At 42.7% G+C, this 21,200-nt stretch overlaps 1 protein-coding gene and 1 long non-coding RNA gene across 3 annotated transcripts in view; one reads left to right on the top strand and one right to left on the bottom strand.

The window, feature by feature from the left end:
• dnajc24 (DnaJ (Hsp40) homolog, subfamily C, member 24) overlaps positions 1-21,200 on the bottom strand; it is an 89,694-nt gene that overhangs the window by 61,191 nt on the left and 7,303 nt on the right. The gene's annotated exons all lie outside the window — the stretch shown is intronic.
• LOC121647539 lies at positions 7,693-8,684 on the top strand. Its single transcript, XR_006011859.1, has 3 exons — positions 7,693-7,740; positions 7,881-8,040; positions 8,498-8,684. It is a non-coding gene; the product is annotated as an uncharacterized LOC121647539 (long non-coding RNA).

Below are 21,200 nucleotides of genomic sequence, written 5' to 3'. Positions count from 1 at the left end.
TGTTCCACTGACTCTCATTAAAAATGCATACTTTAATCTCCTTGTTGTTATAGTTTAAAATGCTGTTTTCTCTAATGTCGGGATTTCATTTAGAAGAAAAATAGATATACAGTTATTGACACTTTTACTGGATTCCACCAGATTCAACTGTTTTACCATTCACTGTAGGTCGATGCAGGAAATCCCTGCAATTCAGATGGTTATGTAATGCAGTCATGTGACCACCAGGGGGCAACAAGATTCTTGTTTTTTTTTTGTATGTGTGAAATAATGTCCTGATCTACATCTAATCAGCATTATAATAATCAATTTGTTACATATAAATAATCTAATTAATCCCTCTGATGGAGGAGGAATCCTCCTAGAGCTGGGAACTCCACACAACTGAAGCAGAGTGTAATAATCTGGACGGAGAACAAAAAAAAGATGAATAAAACAATAAATTACACCATCTGTTTTTGCCATTTATCCCATATTCATTTTCATTTTTCAATCATTTCTGTAACTTTTTCCAGTTTTCCTGGCAAAATATAAAGAAGAGGGATGGATTAAAACCTTTACACCTCATTGAAAGTCATGACTAAAAAGTTCATTTAAATTAGAATTTATCTTTATGTCAAATGTTTTTATAATTAGCTTCAAATCTGTTTTTTTAGAAAAGTAATTTTCCTTATAAAAGAAACAAGAAAACTTAAGCCGCGACAAACATAAACAGTTTTTATTTTAAGGTTTATACTGTTGGATAATGAGCATAATAATAAAAAAAACATGTTAAAGCAAATTAAAAGAAAGGAAACAACATTCTGATTTAATTTTTACTGATGAAGACGTCTTCGTGATGAGCAGGTCACCCGTTTAAAAGGAGCTCTCATCCACGAACTTCATGATGTTCTCGACCCAGGACAGAGTCGGAGCCACACAGATCTGACGACCTGATTTCTTTGTAACAAAACTGAGACAGAGACACAAAGTCAAACATTAAACTCATTATCAGACTTTATATTTTCATTTTAAAATAAAATACAGCTACAAAACAATTAAATATGTTCATGAATTGTGATGCATTAAGTCATACTTAGTAGTACTTATTAGACTTATTGAATCATTGAATTGGACATGCTGAGACTGAGGTAAACCCAGTCTGAAGAGCTTACATGACTCCAGACTTGGCGCAGCGGTGATCAGTCATGTGATAGGATTTGATGAAGTTTTTAATGAATATTTTAAAAATAAATTAATCTGATCACACCTTCAGATGCATCCTGCAGAGATGTAAAAACCTTTTAACCACAAACTAGGACGTCTACAGAATGTGTCACATAAACAGAATCCACACTGTTCTCACAGAGATAGTTAACTGATCAAAACCACATTTTAGACCATGGTTATTTTTGTAAAAAAAAAGATTTTACCATTTCAAACATGTCATTTGCTTATGTAACCGGGTGGTTTTACTCCAGGGTAATTATGGCGGTGTGTTTTCCGACCCTATGCGTGGTCATGAAGGCATCACGGGCCTTACTTCTGCTTCCGTTTCTCCACTTAGGCTCATCAGGGAGAGTATAAACAGGTGTGGTAGCTAGACAGTCTTCCTCTCTCTACCTTTGGGTAAATGGTCTTTATTTATATAGTGCTTTACTGTACCTGGAACGATACCCAAAGTGCTTTACATCATGCATCACATTCACACATTCACACACACATTCACACACTGATGGTGGAAGCTGCCATGCAAGGCGCTCAACCACGACCTTATCAACACCTCTGTGTTAAACCACCTACATATGTCTTTATTAACTTGCTATAAACCAAAAGCTTTTAGGCTTGCTGTCACTTTTATTGGATTCCACCAGATTCAACTGTTTTACCATTCACTGTAGGCCGATGCAGGAAATCCCTGCATTTCAGATGGTTATGTACTGCAGTCATGTGACCACCAGGGGGCAACAAGACTCTTTTTTTTTGTGTGTGTTTGTGTGTGTGTGTGTGGGTGTACTTACCCCAAAACTGGGGACATTTTTCAGAATACACACCAGTAGACTGGGGACGGCTTTTCAATTGGGGACAAAATTCACCGTCCCCATTTGGTTTTCATTATAATCATGTTCTACAGGCTCTAACATGCATTTCTGTCTAAAAATGGCTGCAGTCCCCCAAGATAACTTTTTTCAGATTTAGTGTGTGAGTGTGTGAGCTGCCCCCCCCCCCCCCCCCCCCCCCCCCCCCTCAATCTGTGTATAATTCTGCCCCTAGTGGATGTGTATGGAACTACGTCATCATGTCCCGATTTCCCTATAAACAATCTGATAAAAGTGTGTCACTTTTCCTTGCGGAATATAACTTATCTGTTGGAATAGAATAGAATAGAAAGCTTTATTGTTTATCAGTATAGGCTGGAAGACTAGCTATGAGTAAAAAATAGAGAGAGCAAGTGTATAGAGGAAAGGTAGAGAGAGAGAAGAAGTTACCACCTGATGTTGTGCTACACCTGGCATGGGCAACCTATACCACAAAGGGCGGGTGTGGCTGCAGGTTTTTGTTCCAACCAGCCAAGAGTACACAGTTTGACCAATCAGCTGTCTGAAGACTGACATCAGTTGCTTGAATCAGTCAAGTCTGGTGTGCTACACGCAACGTCCTCCCTGCTTTTACTTTTGCCTGAATAAAATGAGTCAAGTAAGTCACGGCTGCTTCTTTGAACGATACCACAGAGAGGCGGGCAGGCACAGAGCTGATTGGCAAAAGGAAAAGAAAGACAAGTGTCCAGGGGCCATTTCATGAAGGAGGTTCAACAAACTCTGAGTATGTATGTTAACTCTGAGTTGAAAAACCCTGAGATTAAAAACTCTGAGTTTCCTGTTTCAACACAGCTGATTAGCTTTAGTTCTGTTGACTCTGAGTATGTTCACTCAAGCCATCATCAATCGAGCCCCGATTCCATGAATCACCATGGCAACAGACGCTGAAACAAAGAGGCTCCAACTTTTCTCTTAAAATGCCGTCAAATAGTGAGTTTGAACCACAGGTTTACAGCTGAGAAACAAAAAAGTCAAACAGCTGCAGGACAGAAAGGTGAGGAGTAGGAGGTGGGAGCACATTTCTGTTCCACACAGAGCAGAGCTTTATTATTTAATTACTCTGAATAATACTAGGCTACGTACACGTGAAAACTGGTAAAACATTGAACTTAAAATGTATTTTCATACAGATGTAAAAGCACCTAAAACGAAATATATAATTAAAAATAACATTATGGTAGTACTTCATTTTAATAACATTTGACACACTAAAGTAGCTGAATATCACCAATAAATGCCCTCACATCCTTTATTATAGTGTGTGGTTATGAATGGATCGTATCTATTATTGGATCAATATGAAAAACGAATGGAATAAAATGTTTTTTTTTTTCCTGTAAGAAATAAAGAACAAATGCAGTGTGAATAATTTGTAGTTCATTTATTTGACTGCTTTATACATAGACCGTATGGTGTAATATAATGAAGACTCATCATAATCTCAATTTAAAAATCTGGTCTGTCTCAAACCGTCCACGACATAAATGTCCCTGTGAAGTGATTCAGCCTCCTGTTGTCTGATCCTCGTTAAAAGATAATCAAATTTAACATACCTAGAAGATGAACAATTTAACAAAAACACATTTTTAGAAAAAGAGGGGGAAGTGAATGCTAAATGCTCACAGTCCACCACTCATTTCAATATGCCCAACATGCCTGTGGGTCCCCCACAGAATGAATGAGGAAGTGAAGCAGCGTGTCTGCTCTGGAAAGGGGATGAGTCACAGACAAACTCGGGGTTTCTGAATAAAACCTGCTTCCGACCAGGTTATGTTCACAGACTAAGTTACCGCGGTAACAGACTCCGAGTATGAGATACCTCACTTTATGAAATAGGCTCAGCTTACTCCTTAACTTACCCCTATCTCGGGGTTAACTTACCGCCCTTATTGAAAAGGATAACTCAGGGTTTAACTCATTTCAGGCTTACTCAGAGTTTCCACATAACCTGCTTCATGAAACGGGCCCCAGGACATTAAGGCCATAACCATGATTCCCAGACCATGACAGATGTGCATGAGGGATACAACAGATGAAGTAGATGTGATAAGTAAACGTAAACAGGTTAAGAGCATCATACCATGTACATAGTCCAGATGGGACTCTCTTTCATCTGTTCTCTCCTGTTTGTGGGCTGGGAAAAGAGCTTTTAGTCCAGCTTACATTTGTGGTGGCAGGTGATATGCAATACCACAGTACATATCATACTGGGGACTACTGAGGTCTTGTGATATCATGAGGATTTGATATTGTTACATCCCTACATAAGTCATCACAAAAGCTCATCATTTCTCATTCCAAGTTCATTTGAGCTAAGGTCTATATGATAAGCTCTGTTTTGACTTTAAGCTTGTAGGTTTGATTCCCATGCTGACAGAAATGGCACCACCAGCAGTGGCCCCTATGGTACTCTCAAAGCCATCCCTTCCTTTAGTCACATACATTACAAAAGATATCACATAACAGTATTGTCCCTTACTTCCAGATGTGCACTTGAGAGAGGCAGACTCCAGCCTGCCTGTTATGAGCCAATTAAAGATCCATATTCAAAATCATACAATTAAACATTGACATAATTATTAGTACTGCGCAACGATTAAAATTTTTAATCGCGATTAATCGCATCGTTACGCGCAAAATGTCTCTTTCCTTTAAAACAGGGGTAGCCAACGTTGGTCCTCGAGGGCACCAATCCAGCTGGTTTTCCAGATTTCCCTGCTCCAGCACACCTGACTCAAATTAAATGGATCCAACAGCCTATAAGGATCTCCACAATGACTTGTTAGTTTAAGTCAGGTGTGTTGGAGCACGGAAATCTGGAAAACCTGCCGGATTGGTGCCCTCGAGGACCGATGTTGGCTACCCCTGCTTTAAAAGAAGGCCTACAGTTATATAAAGAAAATGCAGTAAGTTTTGGTTTACAAACACGACTTCAGGGGATTCTAACCTGCAACTCTGGCGCTGCAAGTGTCTCTCTGGATCTTCCACAATGCCTCTAAATACGTGGCTAAAATATTTTTTTAAAATCTATCTTTCTTGTCATTAGGCTGGAAACCATGGACTTTTTTTCCTTTCTTTTACATCATTTTCCACAAATATCTACATTCCTTAGCAGAAAGTCTGTCTATCCTCTTTTTTTTTATAAAGGTTTTATGTTTTCTTTATTTTAAAACCTTAAAATGGAAATAAAAATGTGGTTCTTCAAAAATAACAAATATCCTATGGTGGCTCTTCATTAAAAATATATATTAAGTTCCTTTTTGAAAAGTCTGGTAACATTGCGTCTCTAAAGGAGTTTTATTTAGCTGGCTGAGGGAAAAATGCTCTTTGGATTGGAAAGGCTGCAGACCCCTGAACTAAACACATAAACAGGTTTAGCAGCAGTTTTCTCTTTAAACAGCAACAGTTAAAATATTTCTTCATATATAAAACCACATATTTATGAGAAAGAAGGATGAAATGTTCAGGATTTACTAACTAAAAGTAAAAAGTCAGCAGGATGAATTTAAAGCTGTGAAGCTGCTTCCTTCTAAACACAGAAGGAACAATATGTGATGAATATCAGCATCAGGTGAACAGACAGAAAGCAGGATGAGAATCTCACAGCTTCTAGATGGTGAGGAGAGAGAAATATTCACAATATGCACAATAACTTGCATCCATGCACCTTCACTGCTTCATTATCCAGTTTCTGGATATAATTTCTCTAAACTTTCATTTTCAGCCTCCGCTACCGGGAGTTAAGGGTTAACATCTTGTTTCCGGGGTCAGGTCTGTAGATGTAATTATAAACATGTGTGGTATCCACAAAAGTCCAGAATCTCAGCTACCAGCTCAGTAAAACCATTTCTATCACCAACAAAACAGTTAAGACAACAACAATTTAAAGACACAACACAAAGATCAAAATATGTAAACACAAATATGTCTCCCCACCCTATGGCATGAACACAAACAAACGGCTCCTCTACTGAAAGCTCACATCTCACAGATTCCACAGCTGGAAGTTTCATCTCGCTATGACCAAGATTCACCGAACCAGAGGCAGAAGACCGATTTATGCTCACGTTGTATTAGTCAGAAACATGTCTTACCTTTGCTGTCTTGCATAAATTAAAACCGCATTTATTTTAAAAAAATTAATAATAAAAAAAAGTTTTCCATCCAAAAATACGATGTTCTGTCCATCTGCATGTATTTTGACAAAGAGAAACGTCGGTTCTTTTTTTCTTCTTCTTCTTCCAGACAGAAAACATCTCTTTATTTTAATAAACCCGCTATCTCCGATCACGTCAGACGCACCGCTGCAGCAGGGAAGGAGACATGGACGCTGTGTTTCTGTCATCAAAGCCAGCGGCCAGAAAAAAAAAATAAAAAATAAAAAAAAAAATTAACGCACGATTAAAAATTAACGGCGTTAATTAAGCGTTGCCTTAACGCGCAATTAACGCGTTAACATGCCCAGCACTAATAATTATATTTTCTACTATACTACTATACATATATAGTATAGTATAGTGTTTTATCTGCATTTTCCTCTTAAAGGCGATCATCTTGGTTACTACTTGGTTTGATCCAAAAGGTATGCAAGCCTAGCCTCTCATGGTTTAACTACTGCAGCAGTCTGGACAACAACAACTCGCTTTATCTTATCTTCTACTACTACATACTCTATCTCTCTCTCTCTCTGTCTATCTATCTATCAATCGATCTATCTATCGATCTATCTATCGATAGCTATAACATATCTCGGAATCACCCCTCCCTGTCGTCCATACTTGGTTTGATCCAAATGGTACGCAGCAGAGCCTCTCGTGGCTTCCTTCGTGCAGTCGGAGTCAACACGACAATGACAGGTAATTAACTAAGTTATGTTTGACTGAAGTGATTGTAGACCTGTAGCGCCATTGTATAACGTAGTCAAATTAAAATAGCGAGTTATTCATAATATTTACCGGCCAAAAACAATAATTATTCCTCATGTTGCTCATCTGGATAGCTTAACTAGCCTTCTGTTTTGCTAGCTAGAGTTAGCTGAACTTTAAATGTGTAGCACCCTCATGATTGCCAGGTCCGCGGTTTTCCCGCGGAACTGGTCTACTCTGTAAGTGTTGCTGCCGGTAAGAAAATGTCGGCGAGTTGGGAGGGTTCTCATTGCCTGGGAAGCATGTGTTCCTGCATGTGGGCTGTGCAGATGTAGCCTCTTTAGCACGTATGAACCCATTACTTTAAATGTTGGCATGTAGACGCTGTAAGAGACTTTGATTACTCGAAATGAGCATTATGGGGGTATTTTATGGATTTGTTAAGCATGTTTAAACATTTGAACGTTTAGATATACTCCTGAACAAATTGTGACAACTATATATTGTATGTTACCCAGGTGAATGTGAATAGTTAGTTTGTCCGTGGTTCTGATTTTGATGAGGCCCATTAATAAAAGTAGATGGAGTTTTGTTATTTACTGTTGAATTAACACTTTTATTGGGTGGTCAGTGGCCCACATAAAACTGTTTCTGAACATTTTCTTAACAGATAATGATGGCTGATGGACTTTATAAAGAGAATCCTTCCAGGAGGGTGCGGATGAAACCGCAGAATGATGAAAGACTGAAAGCTGACAAGGCGGGTCTTAGACAGGTGTATGTGAACTCTTACAAAGGTCAGTCTTTATTTCCCTTGTATTATTTTCCCTACATGTATTAATTGTGCTTAAATATGAGCTTCAGTGTAAGAGATCTACTACTGGCCTGGTTGATACAAGGATAGCATTAGCCTACTTGTTTTCATTTTCTCATAAAGGGCGAGGCATCTTTGCTTCAAAACCTTTCAGCAAAGGAGATTTTGTGCTAGAGTACAGAGGGAAACTACATTCTCCAGACAATCCTCCTGTCATCGAAACATACAGTGAAACTGAAGCAACATATCTCTTTGATTTTCAATGGAAAGGGAAATCTTGGTGGTAAGTAAGGCTGAATATTCAATTTTCCAGTCCAAGTCCCAATTAGGGTTGTCTCTAAGTAATATTATTGAGTATCTGCTACTATCAACTCTTGGTCCAGTAGTACATATTCCCTATTTTTTACAGTTTGATAGTTAATACATTAAGTATTTTAAATATCACAACCAATTAATTAATCATTTTATTTTGGTTATATCAGTCACTGTATCTATGACTCTGTTTTCTGTATGCTTATGATGCATTGTCTTGTTCGTGTTTAGTGTTTTTATTGTACAGTTTAATAAGATTAAAAACTTGCTCTAGTAATTACTGTGGTGAGCTCAGACAAACTATATCCATTAAGACTTTGTGTTTGTATTTTGATTTGTTAGAATTTTTGATACTTTACGTAGAATGACACTATTCAATTAAATAGGAAATGTTTTTGTTGTGCATTAATCCATTTATTTCTAAATAGTATTGATGCATCTCTGGAGGACCAGTCACTTGGAAGACTGGTGAATGATGAGCACAAAACCCCAAATTGTAAAATGCGACAAATTCAAGTGGATGGCATGCCGCACCTTTGTCTCTTTGCAATCAGAGACATTCTGCCAGGGGAAGAGATTACCTACAATTATGGAGAATCAGATTGGCCTTGGCGCAAACAGGTATGACAAGTGGTTACCCATCTTCTAATTTACAATGTACAAAGAAATGCAACAGATGTCTGTAAATGATCTTTTTATTCTTCTGATGTTGGGTCCTTAAAATATGCATGCATCTTGCCCAAAAATTATTCACTGGACATCCAACAACCTATTGTGCAAAACTGAATAATTTTTTTTTCGGACTGTAGATTTTGCTTTATTAGAGCAGTGTCCCCAATTTGGTTTAATTAGAAAGTGTATGTGTGTCAAGTGTCCCCAATTGTAGGTAAGACGTAGATAACAAGAGTCTCAGCAGGTTTCATCTCAGAACAACATCTCACCATCATTAATTTCCTGCACAACAACAACTCATGGTGTTTCTCCCTTTGTCCAGCTGCAGATTTCCACCTCTTCTGTGGCCACCCCATCACCAGGTGACCACTCAGACACCAGTCGTCAGTCGCTGGTTCCTGCCGAACATGTGGAACACTCGTCTTCCAATGTCCAATATGGTATGTTACTTTGCAGCAACACAGACAAACGCAGTTCAACTAATTTCTGCACTAGTGTATGAGGATGAACAGTATCATTGTCCACAAATATGGTCCTAATCCGCATAGTCACCTAAATAACCACTTGATCAGTAGCTATTGAGAGCTGTATACTTCAGTGTGCTTCTCTTGCCCAAATAGTGATCGTCTGTGTTGAGTTGTTGCATCAGATGTTGTTGTATTTTTGGTGAAGACATAAAAATACATGAGTGTCCCCCAATTTGGTTTAATTAGAAAGTGTATGTGTGTCAAGTGTCCCCAATTGTAGGTAAGACGTAGATAACAAGAGTCTCAGCAGGTTTCATCTCAGAACAACATCTCACCATCATTAATTTCCTGCACAACAACACTCAATGGTGTTTCTCCCTTTGTCCAGCTGCAGATTTCCACCTCTTCTGTGGCCACCCCATCACCAGGTGACCACTCAGACACCAGTCATCAGTCGCTGTTCCAGCCGGAACATGTTGGAACACTCGTCTTCCAACGTCAATATGGTATGTTACTTTGCAGCAACACAAACGCAGTTCAACTGATTCTGCATTGTGTTAGTTTAATATCATCAAAGTTTACTATAATTAGGATCACAACTGCTTGAAATGGGGAGTTTAAGTGTCTTTTTTTGACACGTTATTGACACATGTTATTTGATTCTATTGTTTTTCACTCAATTTATTTCAGTCATTTGAACGCTCCATGGCCTCAGAGGAAGAACGCAATGAAATTGAAAGACACCGTACCTTTCTTTTGCGCCAGCGAGAGCTTCTTGATCAACAGCTAGCACAGTTGGATAATGTGAGTATAATATAGGTCTTTACAGGTAGAAATTATATCACCATACTTGTTTTTACATTTCTCATTTTAACTACTTCTTCTTTCTTCTTCTGTCTGTCTTGTGAAAGATAAGTCAGTTTTTATTCATTAGCATATGTGGGAAATGGCTATAGTTAAGTCCAGGTGTACGACTTATTACTTTGCATGGACAATAACTTCTTATTACTTGGCCTTAATATACATCTGTCACCAACAATATCAGTATCACACTATTTAAATCTTGCTTTGCTACTCACCTCTCCCACACACCTTTTTTCCCGTCTGATAAAGTGAATTAGGTTAAAGGTGGGGAACTCAGTTATATACATAGTTTTAATTGCCATTCGTATTAATTATATGTTCCATTTATTTACTTCTCATTTTGAATATCCAAATTATAAATTTACAGTTTTAATTGCTGTTTCAATGTCTGTTCTAATTACCAGGTTTGTACTTCTCCACCATCCACTACCAAATTCTCAGAAATGAATATTCCCTCTAATCCTGCAGTGAACCATAAGTGTAACCCAAGACTAAAGTCTGGACAAAGACAGGTTTGATCTTTTCTTCTCTAATCCTATTCAATTCAAGGAAAAATGATAAAAAGAAAATCACCTTGAATTTCTTTAGAGTGATTCACCCTTTATGACACAATTCTTGATTCCCCTTTGCACAAAAACAATTCATTATGTTTTCATTTTGTTGGAACGTGCTTGAATCAGGCTGATTCCTGCAATAACATGCGGGCATAGCTTTAGAGTAAGGCATTCTTTATTACAGGTTGCAAAAATAAGGTTACAATAATCCATAAACGCCATCATTTGTTTTTAGAGCAAAGAAGATACTTCAGATGAATCAATGGATGAGAGCAGTTATACTGACTACAGTGATGTTGATTATGTACCTGACACTGATGGAGTTGACTCTGATGTCAGCATGTCTTTGTCCCCTGAAAAACCACGTCAGAGGGTACGATTTTCCCAATTGGTGATGGCGAATAACCCAGACAAAGAAAGCCGCTCAACAGACAGCCCAGACAAAGAAAGTAGCACAAAAAGAAATATAGCAAGTAAGAAGATGGGATCATCATTCATCCCAGAAAAAAAGAAGAAATGGACATTCAGCCCACAGAAAAGGAGGAACGACTGCCACCCTGAGAAAGACAGTAGTTCGATTCTCAGCCCAGAGAAAGACAAAAGTTCAATTAAAGTTCAGTCTACCACAAGTACTCAGGGACGTCGAGTGTATGACAAGAGAAACTACTGCCTTTATTGCTCCAAGCCAACAGCAAAAATCTCCCGACACCTTCAAACTGTTCATTGCAACAAACCAGATGTTGCAAAAGCACTCTTTATCCACAAAATTCCAAAGAACGGCGAGTTCGGCTGGCCATTCTCAGGAATAGAGGAAACTTTGCTCACAATACAGATGTGGTGAGGAAAGGAAGAGGAGACCTCATTGCACGTTACAGAACAAAAGACATTAGAAATGGGAAAGACTTTATCCACTGTATTCATTGTCAAGGTCTTTACTCAAAAAAAACACTGTGGAAACATATCAAAACATGTGATGAGAAGCCAAGAGAGGATGAACCCAGAGTGGGACGAAAAAGAGTTAGATCCCTCTGTGCTCTGACAACGCCCGTAGGTTTTGAGATAAGTGAAGGCCTGCAGAAAATACTAACACACATGAACTATGATGAAGTGTCAAATGTTGTTCAGAATGATAAATGCATTCTGCAGCTTGGACAATATATGTTCAATAAACTAAAAAATAAAGGGAACAATTATGACGACTATATACGACAGAAGATGAGAGAAGTTGGAAGAATGGTCCTTGTAGCTCAAAAAGTTACACCACTGAAGAAAGTGAAGGAGTTCTTCATTCCTAAAAACTTCCCACATGTTATATCTGCAGTGAAAAAGGCAGCAGGATACGATACCAAAACCAACACATACCAAACCCCATCTTTAGCACTCAAGCTTGGCCACAGTCTAAAAAAAATATCCAGTATTGTTGAGAGTGATGCCATGATGATTGGGGATGATGTCACAACAGAATATGCCAAAAGGTACAGAGCTATACATGACAGTAGATGGGAAGAATTCATCTCCTCCGGAGCACTAAACACTCTTAAGGAGGCAAAGTGGAATATGCCACAGGTGTTACCATTTACTCATGACGTGAAGCTCTTGAACTTTTACATGGAAAATGAGCAACGTGTTTCAGAGAGATTGCTGAGAATCTCCCCCACTCCAGAAAACTATGCTGCCCTGGCTAAGGTAACGCTTGCTTTAGCCATTACATTCAACAGACGAAGAGCAGGAGAGGTGTCACGGATGTTACTGACCGCCTTTAAGTCCCGGAGCAAGTCAGCGTTGCATGATGATGTGGCTATCTGCTTGACTCCTTTCGAAAGGAAGATGTGTGAGTACTTTGCAAGAGTGGAGATCCGAGGGAAAAGGGGGAGGATGGTCCCTGTCCTGTTAAAACCATCTATGGTGACTGCTATGGAGCTGTTAGCTGAGATGCGTGAAAACTGCAATGTACCGAGTGAGAATGTATTCATGTTTGGAAGACCAGAAGCCTTGTCAGCCTACAGAGGTGGCGAGTGCCTTCAAAAGTATACCAAGCTCTGCGGTGCCAAACACCCTGAAGCACTGACTTCAACAAACTTCGAAAACATATTGCAACAATGTCACAGGTCTTGAACCTTGAGGAAAATGAGTCTGACCAACTGGCTGACTTCCTAGGCCATGATATTCGCATCCACCGACAATACTATCGGCTGCCCCAGGGAACTCTGCAGCTTGCTAGAATGAGCAAAGTGCTCCTGGCCATGGAGAGGGGGACTGTGTCGCAGTACAAAGGGATGACGCTGGATGATATCGAAATAGACCCTGAAGGTTTGAGCATGTTCTTAATTTTTGATGTAATTAACATGGGTATGGATACTTGATTTTATATTTCTGTTTTTATAAATTCATCTTGCTCTTTTGCCAGAGAAAGTGCCACAATCCAATGAAGGAGAATCCAGTGACACTTCAGAAGATGAATGTAACAGCAGTGAAATGGAACACAGAGTGGACACATCTGCATCATCGGCACCATCAGCACCAGCACGTTCTGCTACTCCTCCTATACAAGGTTAAATTTTCAACATGCAGTGCAAAGAGAATGATGATCATTTTGTCCTTTCTCTTATAACAAGGTGATGAAGGTTGCTATGAAGCTAATCTCTCTCCATACAGAAGTTCAGATTTAGACAGAATGGATATATTTATTTTTGGTGCTACACTTTTTAAACCTTTTACATGCAAAGCAGCATTCAAACTGGAAGACCACTGCTAGAGAGTCCATAACAGCATAATGATGGCTTTTACCTAGCCTGATGCATCAGCTGCTTTCACATTGTTTGACACAAAACAAACACTTCATGGTGATGTCTTACAATATTATTACATAAAGCTTTAGGTTATTTACATAACCCCGGTTCTCTGAGTAATATGAGCGAGATGTCTCACTATGGGATGCAAGCCTCTCTGCAGCCCTCAGAAGCATTAATCTAATACGCCAACCCTGATTGGCTGATGAATGTGTGAACGTATCCGTCCGCATCACGTGACCGCGATTCCCCTGACGAGGCAGGGAAAGCCACAAGATCAATAGGAGAACATGAGCCCACCACCTTAGGCACAAAAGCCAGGTTGGGCATCAAAATCATTCTCACACCGCCCGGGAAAAACTGGGCGCATGTCGGGTGCACCGAAAGCGCATGGATGTTGCTGACCCGCTTAGCTGACGCCAGAGCCAGCAACAACACCGTCTTGAGGGAGACGTGTTTTAAATCTGCCCCCTCCAGTGGCTAAGTAAGTAAGTAAGTAAATGTTTATTTATATAGCACCTTTCAAGATAAAATCACAAAGTGCTTAACAACAAGATAAAACACCAAATAACAATAATACAGAGAGAATAAAAACAAATGAAACTAAGTAAAAGCAAATTTAAAAAGATATGGTTTTAGCTGCTTTTTAAAAGAGATCATGGAGTCCACAGATTTCAGGCCTAGAGGAAGGGAGTTCCAGAGGACAGGAGCCACTGCTGCAAAGGCTCTGTCACCCTTAGTCCTCAGCCGTGTTGGATTAACAACCAGCAGATCCTGATGACTCGATCTCAGGGACCTGCTGGGCACGTAGAGCTTTAGGAGATCCCTGATGTATTCAGGTGCCTGGTCATGTAGGGCTTGATAGGTAAACACCAGAATTTTAAAATGCACCCTGTAATAGATGGGCAGCCAGTGCAGCTGGATTCGTAGAGGAGTGACATGGGTGAATTTGGGGATTTAGTTATCAGCCTTGCAGCAGCGTTCTGAACCAACTGGAGACGGTCAAGCGATTTTTTGTTTAAACATGTAAAGAGGGAATTACAGTAATCCAGTCTGGATGAGATGAAGGCATGAACGATCATCTCCATCTCAGATGATGAAACAACTGTGCGCAGCTTAGCAATGTTTTTGAGGTGATAAAAACAAGAGCGAGCAAGTAATTTTACATGTGCATCCAAGGACATTGCAGGGTCAAGGGTCACCCCAAGGTTCCTGACCGAGGGCTTAATGCATGAGGCAAGTGGGCCGAGACTCTCAGCTATTTCAGGTAAAAATCTGTCAGGGGCACAAACAAGGACCTCGGTTTTTTCATCATTAAGTTGAAGAAAGTTGTCATTCATCCAGCTCCTGACAGCATCCAAACACCCAAGCAATGTCTGAATCTTAAAAACATCCTGAGGTTTAAAAGAAATAAAAAGCTGAATATCATCAGCATAACAATGATAATAAATATCTTTAAAAGAGCCAATAATGTGCTGCAGAGGCAGCAAATATAAAATAAACAATAAAGGACCCAGAACAGACCCCTGTGGAACACCAAAATCAAGACCTGAAGACGAGGATTTAAACTTAGCAGCAGCCACGGAGACTAATCTCCCAGAGAGATAAGAGGAGAACCAATTAAAAGCAGATCCTGAAACCCCCACCCAGTGTTTCAGCCTGTCCAGCAGGATGCGATGATCTAGAGCGTCAAAAGCTGAGGTCAGGTCCAGTAACAATAACACAGAGCAACAACCTGCATCGCTCTGTATCAGGATGTCATTGGTGACTGAGCAGGGCTGTTTCAGTGGAGTGAGCCCTGCGAAAGCCAGACTGGAAATGATCCAGGATATGATGCGTCTCTAAAGCAGCTGTAAGCTGCTTAGCAACAATTTTTTTCTAAAATTTTAGAGATAAATGGCAAATGTGAAATAGGTCTATAGCTGCTAAAAAGGGAGGGATCGAGCTTGGGTTTTTTTAAGAGTGGATGAATGACAGCATTCTTGAAATAGTCAGGAACTTGACCAAGCAGCAGAGAGGAGTTAATTATTGTGAGGACACAGGGACCACTAGCCAGGAAGACATCTTTAAAAAGGGATGTAGGTAGAACATGAAGAGAGCAGGAAGATGCCTTCATTGAGCCAACTAATGTCACCAGCTCGGATAAGGAAACAGGTGAAAATTTATCTATAATCACAGGCCGAGCTGGACTGGGAGCTGGCAGAAACACAGCTGATGGAGACAAAGAGCTTCTCACCGTTTTTACTTTATCAGAAAAAAAGGCTAGGAATTTTTCACAATCCTCATTTGAAGCAATAGGCACAGCAGGAGCAGTAGGAGTAATTAATTTAGTAATGGTGTTAAATAACACTTTAGGATTACCACGACTTTTTGTGATTAGATCTGAGAAGTAGGCAGCCCTTGCATCTTTAACAGCGTCATTAAAGGAAGCCAGGAGATCCTTCAAGCAAAGCAGGTGGACATGCAAACCAGTTTTCTTCCACAACCGCTCAGCTCTTCTACAGCAGTGTTTTAGACAGCGAGTGCTGTCGTTTAACCAAGGGGATAACTTAGCAACAGAAGCAAATCTAGTTTTAACAGGACATACTTTATCTAAAATGGAAAGACTAAAATCATTAAAAAGATCAATGGAGCGATCAAAGTCGTCATCAGAGGTTAAGACTAAATCAAAAGCATCAGAAAAAACACCAGCAGTAGAGGAGTCGATGATACGAGAGCTCACCTCTCCGAACAGGAGAGATCGAAAAAAAAGGAAAGGACAAGTTAAATAAAATACAGAGGTGATCAGAAATAAAAATGTCCTCAGAAAAAAGACAATCAATATTCAACCCCAAAGTAAAAACAAGGTCTAATGTGTGGCCTTTGGCATGTGTGGGCACAGACACATGCTGGGTAAAATTAAAAGAATCCATGACACTGATGAAACCTCTGGCAAAGAGGTCAAAGTCATCATCAACATGTATGTTAAAATCACCAACTATAACCAGGCTGGACAGCTTCAAAGTGGAGGATAAAAAGTCACTAAATTCAACTAAAAACCGACTGTTTGGACCAGGTGGACGGTAGACAATCGCGCAGTAAAAGGGGTTTGTATCGCCCACTTTAATCAGTTGCAGTTCAAACGAAGCAAAGTGTCCGACGTTCACGGATCGACATGCAAAACAGGTCCTAAAAACTGCAGCAACTCCGCCTCCACGGCCAGATGTCCGAGGCTGACCGATGAAGGAGTAACCAGCTGGGCAGAGTTCAATGAGAGATGAAAAGTCCGAGGAACGCTGCCAGGTTTCAGTCAGAAGCAGGAAATCAAGATTTTTAGAGAGAATTAAATCGTTCAACACAAAAGTTTTATTTGATGTAGATCGGGCATTCAGGAGAGCCAAGTTCAGAGGGGCCTGTTTTTTTTACAGAGACAGCCCGAGTCAAGGGCCGCAGGAACTGTGGATTAACTCCATGATTCTCTGGTAATCCATTCACAACGGGAAAATGAGACCAAGCAAACGAAGAGTTTGGATGAACACTCCGAAGATAGCAAGGCCTCAGAAGTCCAGGCCCTGCATGTCCAGGCAGGGACGCGGAGGAAAAACTCTCACCCATGGAAAACGACCGAGCACAGTTGACCATGAACGCTCGACGTCGCTTACCGGACACTCCACGCTTCCAGAGCAACCTGATCATCACCTGGACACCAGCTCTTTTTCCTCTCCTCCGCGGTCTGCGTGATCCCGAGACGCCAGATGAGAAACCAGCCTCTGGGAGCTGAGAATGGAGAACACCAGCGCATGGAGATGAGGTATCCTTTCCGATCATGAAAGATCCGATGGATAAAAGTGTCAGGCGGTCGTAAACTATAGCAGCAAAAACGTTAGTGGAACTAAGCAAAAACAGCAGAGCAAGAAGCAGCAGTAACGCCGCTTTGCTAGACAGACAGCTGCCGGCAGCGGCAAAGCCAAACACAGGCGCCATCATACCCGGTAAGAGGGAGGACCCTTAAGCCCTTAACCCTCCAGAACCACAGCCAGATCCCACGGTGGTACCAGCGGTCTGGACACAGGAAGGAGCCTGCATGCGCCCTTCATAAAGCGGCAGACCAAGGGGTGCTGACTCGCCATGTGCTTCTCAAACCCCACATGACAGGCAGCAATAGCTTGCCAAATACACTTTTACCGTGGAGAAGGCTTTCTTCCTGTCAATCAGGTCCTGCAAGAATAACAAAATCACCCCTACTGGGCACTGAAGAGGAACGTGGCTGTGTCTATTGCACCACTCCACGAAGACCCCCCCACTTAGAACCATACAGAGATCTAGTGGAGGGGGCTCGAGTACTCTGTATAGTGGAAATCACCCGCTGTGGGAGTCCCACAGCTGACAGACTGAGCCACTCAGGGGCCAAGCCCACAGTGCCAGGCGTTCTGGGTGTGAGTGGAAGACAGTCCCCCTCCCCTGAAGTAACAGGTCCCTGCGTAGTGGGAGTTGCCAAGGCTGAGCATGCAACAACTGATATATCTCTGCCAGCCAATGCATGGCAGGCCAAAGCGGAGCTATCAATATCAGTGTGTGGCCATACTCCCTCACTCTGGCCAGAGTGGGGGGTATCAACGCCAGGGGAGGGAATGCATGAAGATGCCCGGGCGGCCAGACGTGCGCTAGTGCGTCTACGCCCAGGGGAGCATCCATGCTGCGCAGAGAATAAAACAGAGCGCAGTGCGCATTTTCTCTTGATGCAAACAGATCCACTGTGGCCCAACCGTAACGAGTCCAAATCTGTCCCACAACCTCTGGATGCAGAGTCCATTCCCCGTATACAGGCGCGCCTCTGGACAGTAGGTCCGCGCCCACTGGGGCCAGCACGCTTTTTTCTGTGTTTATCACAAAACCCAGATCGGACAGGTGCTCCACGAGAACATGCGTGTGCGCCCTGGCCTCCTGCTCCGACTGTGCCAGCAGCAGCCAGTCGTCCAGGTATGTGGCCAAGCAGATGCCCTGGCTCCTCAGCGGAGCTATTGCCGCTTCCTTGCACCGCACGAACACCCGTGGTCTAAGAGAGAGAGCACGCGTTACTCGTAGCAAATCCCCTGGAAAGCGAACCTCAGGAATTTCTGTGAGGAGGGTAGATAGGGATGTGGAAATACGCGTCCTTCAGGTCGACAGAAGTGAACCAATAGTTCTGTCGCACAAGACGCAACAGTGATGCGTGTGTGAGCATCCTGAATTTGTATTTCCGGTAGGGCTGGGTGATATGGCCTAAAAATAAAATCTCCGACTTTTTATAACCAAATCTGATTTCCGATTTTAATTGATTTTTTTTCTTTTCTTTTACAAAACATAAATAGACTTATTAAAAACATTTATTTGTTTATATAGATGAATGCCAGCAAAAATTAAGCATATAATGTCATAGCTTTTCCACCATATAAACAACGTACATAGAAATATGAGACACAATGCATCCGTGATCTCTTTCCATCTGGATCCTTATCGTACAGAATCCACTGCAGAAATAATTCCCCTGATGAAGGTTGTCTTAACTAGGGTTTGTGAGTTAAGTTCACTTTGCATCTCATAGAGAACAGCATTTCTCACTGCAGTTATACGCACAGCTAAATCCCAGGCATGAGTGAAGGGTCACTTCACTGAAAATCTGTCAGACAAACACCGTTCTGGTGTGGAGTGAGGGCTAAGTCTGCTGCTAACTAACTGTAAAAAAAATCCCGATTTTCATAAAAATAAATCTCCTGAAAACAGAAAATTCGATTTATCGATTTTATCGATTAATCGCCCAGCCCTAATTTCCGGAGATATCTGTTCAGAGCACGAAGATCCAGGATAGGGCGAATCCCGTTTGGGGACCAGAAAATACCTGGAGTAATACCCGCTCTGACACTGTGCAGGAGGTACAACACAAATCGCTCCCTTGTTTAACAAGGAGCTGATTTCCCCCTGTAAAACGTGGGCTGACTCCCCTCGAGCCTGGGAATGCAAAATGCCGGCAAAACGAGGGGGAACGGTGGCGAACTGCAACCTGTATCCCCTCAAAATCGTCCTTAACACCCAGGGTGGGGCTGCGTGTGCGGCCCACTTCTCCCACCTGAGGGAGGGAGGAGGCGCACCCTGCAGCCCGTCCACCATAGTAGGCTCCATCTGTGATGCGGTAGCGCCCTCCCTCGCTGAAACAGCGAAATGGTTCCGGGACTGCGCCGTGCATCCACGTCCGAGATGACAGCGCAGTGACGGGTGCACCGCTACCACTGTCCCGGGAGGGGCAACCGCCCTCCACCGGGACAGCGGCAGACGCCGCCACCGCGCTGTTCATGATTTTGGCTTTTTTTGGTAGCTGCGCCGTCGGCCTTTGGCCTGGATGCTGCAGCGGGGGGACACATTTTAATATTTTCAAACTTAATGTGTGTGTGCGTGCTTGTGGATGTTTGAGAGGGGCAACCGCCAAAACCTCTGCTGACAAATGTCCGTTCCTCTCCCCATGCTCCGGCACGGTCCGTGGCAGCTGGGAGACGGGGGCGAGAGATATCCCCGGGAGCACGCTTGGAAGCCAAACAGGTGGAGCTAGAGAACGAGGAACATCTAGCTGAACTGGCGAGATGCAGGGCTGTCAGGCCGCCCGTTTCTTCTTCCTGGCCTGGAAGTTAGCAGCTTGTGCGGGCGGAGCCGGCGGGGCTGCAACAGAGGCCGAGGGCTTCTTAGACCAGCCGGCCCGACCGGGTGGAGGAGGCTGGGCAGGCTGGGGCCTTGGCTGTTTGGGTATTTTGAAATGTGAAACCTGAGAAACAGCTGGCATGAAGGTTTTGCGCTGCACAGGCGGAGAGGGAGTAGGAGGTTTCCGAGGGAGGCAGAGCTGGAGAGCTTCATCCTCCTTCTTGGCTTCACAACGCCGTTGCATCGAAGCCAATGCAGAGCCAAAAATCCCCTCCAGGACAGTGGGCATGTCCAGCATGTCATCCTTCTCCCTATTCGACAGGTTGGCAAAGGTTCAGCCACCAAGCCCGTTCCTGCAGCACCATAGTTCCCAAACGCTCTGCCTGTGGCCTGAACCGCACAGCGTTGGACGCAGAGACATAGGTCGGTGATGACCGGAATCTCCTCCCACGTTCCTGGGTCCTGTGTTTGTCCAAAATCCTCGCACAATTCGGCTTGGTAAGCAGTGAGCAGGGAGAGGACATTAAGTGCCCGGGCCGAAAGCGCCGCTGCCTTATAAGCCTTCTCAGTCAGGGTCGACTGAAAACGGTCAGATTTAGACGGCAGGCTGGGACTCCTGGAGGACACTGCAGACAGCCGGGGGTAAAGGTGGTCTGCAACAGGTGGCTCCATCGGAGGCATGCGGAGCAAGCCCAGGCTCTCCAACGCCTCACAATCGAGGGACGAGGCCCCGGGAATCGGGCTCCTGCTGCTGTAAGGACGGTCCTTCCATGAACGTGTCACTTCATCCAGCAGCTCTGGGAAGACGGGGAGAAGTTGCTTCATTGCACTTTTGGCCAAGGGCAATCTCTTCCCTTTGTAGTGGGATCTTGTGGTCTCAGCTACAACCGCGGGACAGAGGATGGCCAGTCGGGCGGCCGCACGTTTACACACGTCAAGCATGTCCGAGCTGGGGAGGGGAGAAGCTGGTGTGCCACTCTCATCTTCATCCCGAGAAGCAACGGAGGCCGCATGCTGTGCAGCATGGGTAGGAGTGATGAAGACGTCGTCCTTCTCTTCATCCTCGGAAATGAGGAGGTTTGAGGCGACATCTTCTTCTTCCCCGTAGTCCAAGTCCAGGACGTCTTCCTACGGTGG

This window comes from Melanotaenia boesemani, chromosome 10 (assembly GCF_017639745.1).
Source record: "Melanotaenia boesemani isolate fMelBoe1 chromosome 10, fMelBoe1.pri, whole genome shotgun sequence".
Classification (NCBI taxonomy): Eukaryota; Metazoa; Chordata; class Actinopteri; order Atheriniformes; family Melanotaeniidae; genus Melanotaenia; species Melanotaenia boesemani.
This window is presented reverse-complemented; position numbering and strand designations above follow the sequence as displayed.